Genomic DNA, 13,331 nt, shown 5'->3' with positions numbered 1-13,331 from the left:
TTAGGAGTTCTACGGATAGGTTGCAGGTACTATCTGGAACTCATCCGCAAACCCATCTGGGACAGTATGATAGTAATTCAATGACTCCGTTTTAATATTTAATTCATTATTATGACCAACGAAAAGGCTTCTGACGCGGTGAATACGCTCATTTACATAAAGGAGATGTGTGAACATTTTTCTTTGTGTTGTGGTGTTTTTAAGCAACAGAAACATAACAGGTTTCACAAGTAAAACGAAGCAGTTCATCTATCTATTTGTCCATCCATCCATCCATCCATCCATTGGAGAAACAAAGCTTCGCAATTTCACAGAATCGCCTATGGTTCGTTCGGGCAAAGGTCTTCCTACCAGTCCACGACCATCGACAAGGCCTTAACATAATATTATTATTCATGTAAAACTAAAGCAACAGGTAAAACTTCTCTTGCAGGGCCTCAAAATTGCACTGTATATAATCCATGTCAGTTAGTATATTCTCACAAGCGGGGAGTTTAGTATATCAATGGGTGGCTTTTTTTTTATAAAAAATAACTTTAAACCTAAGCAAATAATGTTACATGAAATAACGTGTAAATCAAAGTCCAGCAGTTTTAAGCGTGTAGAGTAGAATGAATACATGTCATGGCCGTATGTCATACATTCAAAACAGGCCATTGTGGGTCTAATACAAGGTCGTCTGCAAAGGTCGTGTTATTCCTTCTGAAGAAAGTTTCAAGTATCTGGGTGTGGTACTTGACCAGTCTCTCTCTGGTGATCAAATAGTTAGTTCAATCTTGAACAAGATCAATAGTTGAGTGAAGTTCTTATATCGTCATTGTAACAATTTTAGCATTCAAACCAAGAAAACACTGGTTAATGCTTTGATTCAATGTCATTTCGACTATTCATGTTCATCTTGGTATTCTGGACTTTCAAAGGCATAGCAAGATACGTTGCAGGTTACTCAAAATAAGGTCGTTCGGTTTATTGTAGGGATAATACACGTTTTTTGTGTATTAACATCTGCAGAAGCCCGCGGGATTGTTTGTGACCGAGACCGAAGACCGAGGTCACAAACATATCCCAAGGGCTTCTGCAGACGTTAATACACAAAACAAACGTGTATTGTCGTTATTCTTGCATAAAAAAACATTACACGACGACTTTATGTATTGATTTCATATGTGATGACTTGACGATTCCGGTACATTTTTTATTTACCATTCCTGTTGTTCTTGGAAACGGTAAACATGTTTTAAATATCCGTATCCAGGGCCCAGGAATAAACAACACCATCAAAAGCACATCCTGAAGGTTTTTAAGCGATTTTATTTATCTCTCGTTATTACAAACATAAAATTACCAATAACTGTTCATATCATTTCCCAATTTGGTGGACTCTATCACAACTTTACATCCGAGTTGTATTGAGTACGGACACAGTTGGAGTACGGATGAGTACGAACGTAGTGTCAAGCTTCCAAGCTGTTTATATAAATTCTTCGAGAAATTAGATAAAAACATACCGACTGATACTTACCAAAATCATAAATATGATTCCTAAAAACAAAAAATCGCAAAGGTAAACACATTCGATTCTTTAACATTTACGGTTGTCTGCAAAATTTGAATTGACGCCGAGTTCTAAAAGGGGAGTAAACAAGGGAAGAAACGAGTACGAACATTGTTGGGGGCAGCGCATTTGGCGTTAGTTACTGATGCAAATCCCCAGAATATCTCAATCATAACTTCCAAGATTCAGACAATTAAATTTTATTATTCCAAAAATCACAGTTTTGTAGAAAGTACTTCTTTTTTAATGCTATACATGACTGGAATAATCTGCATGATTCCAAAAAAAAAAAAGATAAAATCCAAAAACTGTTTCAAACAAGAAATATAGAAACATCTGTATAAACGAGATAGGCAGAGACAAACTGGTAATCAATAGAGTAAATTTTCAGAGATATTTATATGTATAGATCTATAGATACAGTTTAAGTTTTATTTTGTAGATTCACAATTTATAAATAATTTTTACTTATTGGTTTTTCCCAATCATCGTACGAGAATATAAAAGACGATTAACTTACTTATTATATGATAACAATTCATTTTTAGCTTTTGTCAATTTTATAGGATATATAATTTTAGGGACCCCATTTGAAATAAGTGATTAGGTTTACTTTAATGGGCCATTCCAGGCTATAAGATCAAACTTGCATGTGATTAGTTATTAATAACATATTCTTAGAATAATTGTCTTTTATATTGATCACGTATATGTTTATGTGATGTATGATTCTTCTATTATGATATTATATTCTTGTGATCTTATAACCTGAATAAAACTGAACTGAATTGAATACACATTCAATTTAAATAAATAAAAAACACAAGCTTTTTAAATAAACCATAATAAGCCATGCTCCTATTTTCTCTGTGTTAAAATCTGACTAGAAAGAAAATGTACATACTTTTTTACAATATTTACGTCCTTAAATGTTGAGTAAATATGAGAGAACTATTTCATTCGTGGTATAGGAATTACATCCCCTTCATTTTATAACGGATAAAGTATTTTACTGTTGAAAAAGTAACCAGTTAAACAGAAATGTAGTCATAATTATCTGGTTACATGTATATTAATAATATACAGATAGAAAGAACGTTTTCAAGATAATGATTTTCTTTTTTTGTTATACATCAATATTTTATTCATTGAAATACATTGCCATAATGTACCATAATGCATTATTGATTAAACGTTTGTCATTACTATAAACAAGAAGAAGTTATAGATATTTTCATATATATTTCTGGCAGAAAAAAATTGGAAACCTTAATTGTAAATTTCCAGGCATCGAATAATCTGCGTCCCTTTGAATAAAGATTCTTTATTACTTTATTTTACTTTACCTTTTGTCTGAATTTTTCTTTAGAGAATTAAGGTCTTTGGATGAATTATTCAATTGTATTGTCTGCTGTATCATCTAACATACATACCGTGGCACAGAGGTGACATCCGCAACACTCTATTTATATTGTTGCCACAACTTAGTAAATCGTGGCCACAATTTAGTAACTTGTGGCCACAACTTAGTAAATCGTGGCCACAACTTAGTAAATTGTGACCACAACTTATTAAATTGTGGCCACAACTTAGTAAATCATGGCCTCAATTTAGTAAATTGTGGCCACAATTTGATAAGTTGTGGCCACAATATAAAAACTCGTGACCACGACTTATATCAGCCAATCGAAACTATAAATAGATGGATAGACGGACGGACAGATGAATAGATTGAATGATACCTACGTACGTTACTACCTACTTATTTATTTGTCAGCACTTCCGGCCGTCTATCTTTCTTCCATTCCTGTCTTACCCTTTGCAGTGACGTAGACATTTTATACGTCCATTTCGTATGGTTGCTGATTTCTGCCATTTTGCGTTATCTCCCGGTGACCCTTTCGAGCGAAAACACGAGATTTAACGATTTAAATGCGGGGACGCAGGCTGAAAATTCTCTATTGAGTGGGGAAGCGGAGCAAAAGCACGATAATAACCGGGGTCACGGGGTGAGAATTAGTAGCTGGTATGTCAAGTGTGGGGAGCGAAAACACGATAATTAGCGCTGCTTAAACATAGTATTTCCGAGCCGCGCCCCGACATCCAGTAACCAAATTTCACCTCGCGATCTTGTTAAACATCATGATTCCTTTCCTTGCCCCCACTAAATAGCGAGTTATCACCCCGAACACCCCCCACTTTAACTTATAAATTTCACGTGTTTTCGCTGGGCGCAGTCACCAGGCGAAAACTCGTAATTAAACGTTGCTAATTTTCGTATTTTTGCACCGCGCCCCAGACATACCAGTTACGAAATCGCTCTTTTTGGGTTTCGGCCTGCGTTCTCGGCATTTTAACTTGCTAATTCTCGTGTTTTCGTTGGACGGGTCCGCGGGCTGAATATATAATTTAATTGGGCTAAAACGCGAATTGGCAGAATTTAGCATCCTTACAAAATGGACGTGCATGAAAGTGTCTACATCCCTGCAACGGGTTAGACAGGAATGGAAGATAGACAGACGGACAGAAAGACAAATAAATAGGTAGATAGGTAGGTACCATCCAATCCATCCGTCCGCCAATCCATCCGTCCATCAGTCCGTCCCTCCGTCGATCTATCCATATAGCTACCTTTTATTTCTGTTTATAACATTTTCTGGTACGTAGACACTTTTGTGCGCTCCTATTTTGCACTCCTATACAGCAGCGAAGAAAAAACAATCGTTTCGATTGGCTAATTCTGTCATTCCGCGTTTTAGCCCTATCAAATTATATTTTCATCTCGCGGCCACGTCGAGAGAAAACACGAGAATAAACAAGTTCAAATGTCGAGAAAGCAGGTCGAAACCCCGCCAGGGAGATTTAGTAACTGGTATGTCTGGGACGCGGGGCGAAAACACGATAATTATTGCTGCTTAAACGTTTAATAGCGATTTATCGCCTGACAATATAGCACAGACAAAGGCCAGCAAATAGTCCAGAAAAGTGGAAGGTGTGACAGTAGTTTAGCAACCCCAAAAAAGATCACAAATGTAGCGGATGTAACCACCTATTTTGCAACTGTTAGATGTGTACAAAAAAAATCAAAGACAAATATCAAACAGGGAATGCCACGTTCCAAACACGCAGCCTCCCCAAAACGAAAACGAAACCCACAGCACGCAGACGCGTACACCACAAGCACACACGCACACATTCACATACACGCGCGCACACACAAAGCCAACACATAAGGACAAAACGAACAAACAAAAGAACACAGTGGGGCACCGCCTTGGAACGGTCAGTGGCAAAAACACTACTGGGGAGCTTAAACCGGTTTATGGTGCGCACCCAACCTCACTCTTACCCCCACCATGTTCCAAAGACACGGGACAGTGTAAATAAAAGTTATCCCCTCCAGGTGAATCTCTAACACACGTAATGGAAACAAAAAGGCATGGCTTGTAAAACACAAAAATGCTCGTGTATAAATATATAAAAAGCAAACCTTTAGAACCAAAAACGTATGTACTCAATGCCTTTGCAGAAGACAGAGCAACAAGAGAAACACCCTTAAGGGCCCGACGAAACAGGCCAGAAGACAGATATCAAAACAGTTCAGTCCTGGTAGGATTTAAAAACTGCTCATCATAGAGTCCTCCCCCTCTTCCGCCAGACACAATCAAAGAGGGAAGCGTAGTGTCCAACTGTAAACGGGTTGAACACTAAACATGCGGTATGTCTCAAAACAGTTGGGTCGTAACCTCTTTTTATAAGACTAAGCAGGCAAGCGTAAATTAAAAAAAATAATCTACATTGTGTTGTAAAAGTTTTAAAACTACAATACGTAAACGTATGGAAATTAACAAAGTCGATCATCAATACATTAAGTGTGAGACTTAAAAGAAGAAAATAAAAAGTCCAGTATTGTTTATACATCATATGGGACACATGTATGCCAACGTAGGTATCGCATGGGAGGCCATATAAGCTTGCATGCTGGGAAATTTCATGACAATATATATGGACATTAACAGTAATAAGTGTTTGCATTTTCTCGACTATATTTTGCCCAAATCTCACACTTTCAGTTAGCTGGTTCAAGTAGGAAGATCAAAGTAAAATCAAAAGTAATGCGTGACAAGTAAAATAAGTTTTATTTTAGATCGTAAGTATTCTGCGAAAATTCCCTGCATTTTTCGTTTAAACAATGAACTAAAACCACAAAACGGGACCACCTAAATTTTGATTCCGTTCCTTTGATAGACAGGGTTCCAATCCACGAGTTTGTAGTTACCTTATGGTCAGTCGTCATAATCTTCCAAACACGATAGTTCATAAAATGAAGATTAAATGGCAAAAAGAAACTATAGTAATATTCTTCTTCTTCTATGTTAAATAACGTCATGAAAATTTCGCAGCGCCATAGACATTTCGCAGTACCCGAAAAAAGTCACCCATTTACATAGATAATCGATTTGTGTAGCTTTTGTCAATGATGAGACAAGATCTAATATTTCTTACGTCACTGGGTGTTTTTGTTTGTTCAGGTTAAGCGTCTTTTTAACAGTTATCGACGGTGTCTACAATGCTCAACTTTACAGTGCTGTTTCACTAAAATATATTACGCTGTTGACATGTGGCATTATACCTAACCGAGTCTCATTATGCTGGCACTGAACAACAAGTCATAGAATTATCCTCTTAATGCTGAGCGCCTCGAGAGGAAGCTACTATCTAGTACTATTCACATATTTGGTATGACGCAGCCCGAGTGCGAAACCAAGTCCTCCCGTACTCGGAGCGGTCTGCCGAGGCCCGATGTAATGAAATAGGTTTTCAATTATTTGTTGATTTTCGAGTAAAACAGCTGCTCTAGTGACACATTTTCGACACTGATTTAATGCATTCTGTATGAAATGTGATGTTTATTTTCAGGCAACGATGGCAAGTATTGTGAATCGAGACCGAAAGTAGGGTGTAAATGTGCAGACAAGAACCAATATGCGTCATTTCTGGAGAAGCAGATTACAACCTGACATACATATTCGATCTTCCTTCGCTAGATCTGATGGAGACCCATTCAAGTATAATCGGATTTTCAATATAATAATGATGATGATGATAATAATAATAATAATAATAATAATAATAATAATGATAATGATGAAGATGATGATGATGATATCAATAATAATAATTGCTATTTTATTTCCACATATTTAAATCAATCAGACGACATGTTTCAACAAGCGTTTGGCTTAGACTGTACTCTAGATCGAAGTTTCGTCATATTATAAACTTATAATTAAAGAAAAAACACAACAAAACAACTGCGGAATCAAGGTAAACTCATGCCCGAGATTTTCTGTTTATCCGTCATTTAACTTCTTCCCATAATATTAGTGAAGTTTGGCTGTCTGCAAATAAATGCTCTATGGTTTCTGAATGACTATTTTTTACATTAATACATAATCCAGAAATTTTGGCATAGAACTCTGATGTTAACACAGAGTTTCTGAGAGATGTTTCACTTCCATCTGAGAGTAGAGCAGAAATTCAGAATTATTAAAGTTAATTCCATTTATTCTTGGGTTTTGTTTAAGCATAGTTGAAAGATTCAGCACAGCGTATAAAAATGTAAGGGGACAGCGGGTCCTCTGACGATATCCACGGTGTATCTGAGAGATGACCATTAATAATTACAAAGGATTTAATATCATTGTAGAAATGCTTAATCCACTTGATGAAATTTTCACCAAAATCAAATAATGTAAGAGTTTTAGACATAAATGACCACGACAGAGAGTCAAAAGAAGTAGCAAAGTCCAATAGTAAAAGCATGTCAGGTATATATATATTTTTTGTAAAGTACATTATATCATAGGTTAACCTTACGTTGTCTCCTATGTATCTGCTTGGTAAAAAGCCTGTCTGATATTCACTGATTAATTTATGTAGCACTAATTTTAAACTTTGGTCAATACTAGCGGATATAATTTTGTAAGGTACATTTAATAATGATATTGGGGGCGAAATTTTTAAATGGTGTTTAACTTTATTTCCTTCTGGAATATAGGTTTTGACCCCTTGTTTTAAAGTGACTGATAATCCGTCTGTACCAAAAGCATGGTTAACTGACCTAATAAGAAAAAGACCTGTATCTTTCCAACTTCTTTTAAAGAATTCTATTGTAAAACCACTGCTACCGGTCGATGAGTTGTTGGACATATTTTTAGACCTGCCAACATCTCACTATAACTCAAATGCCCTTCTAATGATTTTTTCTTCTTCATTAATAATATCTGTCATGTGTTTACGAATCGGATAGAAATATCCGTCCTGAGGGCACCTGCGATTTGGGCGGTAATGAGGCTTGTCTTCTGTCTGTTTATGGGAGTATAATTCTTTATAATGATTCTCTTCTTCACTTATGATTTCTTCTTGATTCCTAAGCAGAGTTCCTGATAGAAAATAGATTGAGTTCATTATTTTTGAAGTATAATTCCTATTTTTCTAAATTACAGAAGTAGTTAGTTGAGTTTCCCCTCCAGATACCTATTTGGCCCTTGATCTTATAAAACACCTTGCATTGTTTTGGTCTTAGTTCCCTTATTCATTTTCTTTCTTTCTTAAAGATTGTAATCAATAGATTGTTGTTCTTCGTGAAACTATATCTTTTTCTAAATTTAATTGTCTTTTGTCTTTTTGTTTCTTTTATTTGACGAATAACAAATAGTATACCTCTGATTTCCATTAGTAAAGTTTCAAAAAAAAATATCATTCAATTTGAAACTTAATTCTAGATTTTCATTACTTCCGTTTTCTATCGAATTTACAGCGTATTGCGTTTTTTCCTGATTGATGACATTTTTTATTTGATCTACATATTGTATATCTGTTAGAAGAGAGCTTTTAAATTTCCAATATGATCGACCTTTTTTAAATCTAACTTATTCAATACTTAAATATATATTTACGAATGGTCAGATCTATACCCCTGTTCGAATGTACATGTAGCTTCTTTTAGATCTGTAAATAAATTACTTGAAAACAGGAGAAAAAATCTTGCTTTCTTGATTGGATATTTTTTTTTCAAACCATGTATATAGTCTTTTCTCTATATTCTGTTCTCTCAAACAGTCAGTCAAGTCAAATGCTTGTAACATGTGTAACACAACATCACGTGACTTAGGGTTATTAATATTCAAATAATTGTAACAAACCATGTCAGGATCTAGAACCAAGTTATAGTCTCCTACTATTAAACAGTTTTGTTCAAGTTTTGATAGTTTGTCTCTTAATGATGTAAAAAAGCAGGTTCATCTCTATATAATCCGTACAGGCATATAACTGTTATATCAACATTTTCAATAAGAGCATCTAAAATTCATCTTTTTCTAAACTTTTGAACTTAAATTCAATATTGTTATTAATAAAAATTGCTACCCTCTTGACTGGCTACTAAAGTTGCTAAAATAACCCTCAAAACCCCATTAGCATTGACTACGCATAAAATTTATCCCTTTGTCTGTAAAGTGTGTATCTTGTAAAAAGTGCATATTAAATTTCGTCCCTTTTAAGTAATTTAACACATCTTTTCTTTTCCGACCATCTCCTAGACCTTGTACATTCATAGAAACAAAGGCAGACACACAGTCATTATCGCCTAAGTAAGTAACTGACACCACCCACATGAAGTACAGTGAGCCAAACAGTGTAGAACAAGGATTTATAATCCCATAGGGAATGCGCAATCGTTTAAAAAAGAGATAAAGTGTAAACATCAATGTATTTCCAAAACTGAAAGCTTTTTAATACTCTCTTAGTAGTGAAGAAATTACTTTCTTTTTTAAATAACTATTCAGGTTAATAGCTCAGTTTAAAACAGGAAATAGGTTATATTTACTAACCTAAATATTACATGTACATACGGTATCTACTGTTAAAGGTCTGTACCTACGAATTTTACAAATATGTTTTACTTTAAATAAGATATGCAGTAATTAAGCATGCAGGTTACACTGGCCATTATTGCATATCAGCTAAAAGCTATTGAAGTTTTTTTTTTACTGTAAATCAATACTGTCACGTAATATATAAATCATTCTATAGTTAAATCACATTCATATAAAAAAAATTAAACGGCAAATAAGTATCTATCAACAACAAGCTAACTTTCTATTATAAAAATGCACGTTCAACCTCCACTAAACAGACCGGTCTAAAGTGACATGTGATTACAAATTGGCCATGCATTGAGTAAGCAATAGTTTGTTTCCAGATAATGGCAAGGTCATTTATTTATATATACTGACAATGCATCGCGTTAATTACTATCCTAAGGTAAAAGTATATTAACCTAACTGTACAATGAAAAACGAAACATTTATAGGTGCATGTGAGGAACACTTGCCATAAAACACAATGTATAGTTATCATTGTCCCGCTATTTCTATGTATCTATTATATATCTAGACCATAGTGATATACTATCGACATTTACCCAAAGCGGCTAAACTATAATAAAAATGCGGATTAAAACTTGTTTTGTACTTAAGTGCGGCGAATTCAATAAAATACAGCTATCTGAGAGTATCACATTACCAGCTTATGGCAGTTACAATAAATTATTTCAACCGATTTAGTGTTTCACCGCGTAGGTATATCATTGTCAGGTGATAAAATATGATACGAACTGCTGTAGGATTATCGAGATCAATTTTTTTTACACGGCTGATAAACAATGTCTGACAAGTTGTACAATGCATGATAATTTTAAAACTTGATATGACTATTTACATCGTACTGTCTAACTACAAATTACAAAATAGTTTGCTAAGTATTTAAGTACACTGATGCTGCCAGACTGTGCACATTATATTAATCACTATGTTCATTCACGGTAGCCTGTCGTAATAATCAAGTAGTGACGCATATACTGACACTTATTACTCTATTAAAACGAACTACGACAAGAATAACAAAAATATTAGATTTACATTGATCATTTATCATATAAACTAATATTTAATTCCATTCAACGAATTGATATACATATTTTTCTTAAATTAAATATATATATATATGAAAAAAAGTCTAAAATTATTCATTATAATATGTTTCTTATGCTCAGCGCTTCCTCCCATAGCACTATATCATTGCGGCAAGTTATATGCAAAGTTATTGTTTTAATTGTTCTAGGACGGACAGCCGATAGGAGGGGTGTGGGGAGGGGACAATATAATGAGACGGACGAACCGATAGACGGCACAAAATGGTTTCAAAATAATATGCCCCAACAATTCGTTTCTCGGAAGTAAGATGCAATTTGTATGTATTATTGAGGCAGTTTTTGTCTAAGTATTAAGGGTTTTCTGATGCTAAAGAATCGAAGCTTCCCTTTTATTTAAGCCATAGCAACATGATATATTTTTGCAAATAAAAAATGTATTCAACTCATATTTGAACAGAATACAAATATCAGTACTATGTTCAATGACTTATATTTCGTTGTTACAAATTCTCGCTTTGAAATCCGTAGCAGTGATAAATCATTCTGCAACGCTTTTGTATTTTATTGGACAGTTGTCGAAGCCAGTGCAAACACTCCCCTTCCAATAAATATATATAATGATATAATAAATATGATAAGTAAACATCCTTATTCGTTTTTTGTGCACTCCTTTGACTCCGTTGGAAAAGAATAAGTTCATAATTTAACAGTCGTTTGCAATTTACGGATGATTAAAGCGACCTACTTATTCTTTTGAACTGTGAACAATGTAAAAGAGTGTTTGATAATGGAAAATAGTGTCCGATATATTTCCTATGCAGAAAAAAACACATGAATTTCTGTACACCATCGAAACTGAAATTTCTTATCTATATATATGTCAACAGATGTTGTGACCTTACTATTCCTCTGCTACCTTCGCTTCACATTCAAGAGCTCGAGACCTACTGCGTGACAGGATGGACGTACCGGGGACAATAACTTTCAAAATAAATCAACACCAATTGCAATATTTACAAGTTTATTTACAGAAAATGATTATTTACAACGAAAAATGAAAAGGGAAAAATCTTTTTGTAAGAAAGAACGAACCAAACAAACAAAAAAAAAAACTAATCTGAGCTCAGTATCTCTTTCTAACAGATATAAAGTCCTAAAACTAACAGTTCCTTTCTAACATGACGTCACACAGGTGTTTCCGTTAACTTCGAACTTTAAGTAGCACAAAAATAAACAACATAATTATCTTAAAGTAAAGTCCATCTAAACCGTGAAAACGTTGACTCCTTTTTGGCTCCCTATGATGGTAGGTGTTTGCATCCCTGAGCTGTCTCAGTGGTCTACAAAAATCATCGTATCTGCGGTTAAGGCACAACCATGGGACGAAAGCTCTGTGCTGGGAAAATCACATCCAGGCGAGTGAAGATAAACTAAGTTCGGATATTGTACTTCTGGGCCGTGACATCATCACCATGTAAAAGTCGTCTGGTGGAAGAAGCTAGAATATATAACATAATTATGGTAAGCACCATAACCAAAAACAAGTCAGGGCATAAAACTGCTCCTTTGGGTACACCATACCTCCGTAGGCTCCCATAAATAATAGTGCTACTAATACAAAATATGAGTGCTACTAAGTTTACACGTCACGTGATTACAATACGTCACTTATTACTTCCATTATTTCTCAAAATTAATCACTTAAAAGTCTAAAGTTAAAGTATGAGAAAGATATGAAAAGTTTATGATGAAAAACTATAGATAAACTGCAGATATTATTTACAACAAAACATTAACGAAATGCAATGCAAAATAAACGTTAGGCAAAAGCTAGCATGAATAAAATATCAATTTCCATTCAACAAAACGGACATAATATTTTGTTTTGTACTCGCACTGAATGTCTAAAGAGTAACACCTATATATATCTTTTTTAAATAAAATTTCTAGAATAAGCCGCGCCACGAGAAAACCTACATTCTGCGTTTTTAAGGTCACTGATTTAACAATGCATAGCATCTCAGATAGACAGAAAGATTGTTACGTTAAACTGTCTCTGAAAATAGCTGAAATATTGCTGAAACCTAAAAATAAACCAAAACAAGATATAAAACTAGATAATTTTGGCAGGCTATCGTAAAATCATGAACATTATTTTGTACGTCGTTAACTTTAATACATTCAAAATGTTGCTGCTACTCGGACCAAAAATACAGTCTCTTGTGCGCAATATTCAAAACGACGTCTTTATCCTAATCACAATATTTTTTTGTTAGTTTGCTTTTATATAACCTGTATATTGCTGATATTTTTGTTTTGTATTTGCACTGAATGGGGGTCGTCATATTGGCTCCATTCCCTCTCAAATATTGTTTTATGTTGCCTTAAAAACAAGCATGGGCCTATTGATCCGTAAATCATGTTTTCGTGATAGTAAACTGACGAACCCGTTGAAACTTGATATTTGAATATTGAATCACTGTGGTTTTCAAATTCACAAGGTTGCTTTGATATTAAAAAAGGATTCTCAACCGCCAGCTGAATATGGCGTTTGTATTTTATATTTTGTCAGCAGATTAGTCTTGCATATCTGTGTTATACATGGAGGATATTATGAAATGGGCTGAATAAAATAATTAAGAAAAAAAAACGGAATTAAGATAACTATTTTTTGTAAATACCTGCATGTTGAAAATCATATTTTGTTTTTGCTTTTAGAACACTTAAATTTGTATAACATTGTTTCATTACTACATTAAAGTTTATAGAATACATAAT

The sequence above is a fragment of the Mercenaria mercenaria genome, chromosome 18 (assembly GCF_021730395.1).
Source record: "Mercenaria mercenaria strain notata chromosome 18, MADL_Memer_1, whole genome shotgun sequence".
NCBI classification, from domain to species: domain Eukaryota; kingdom Metazoa; phylum Mollusca; class Bivalvia; order Venerida; family Veneridae; genus Mercenaria; species Mercenaria mercenaria.
This window is presented reverse-complemented; position numbering follows the sequence as displayed.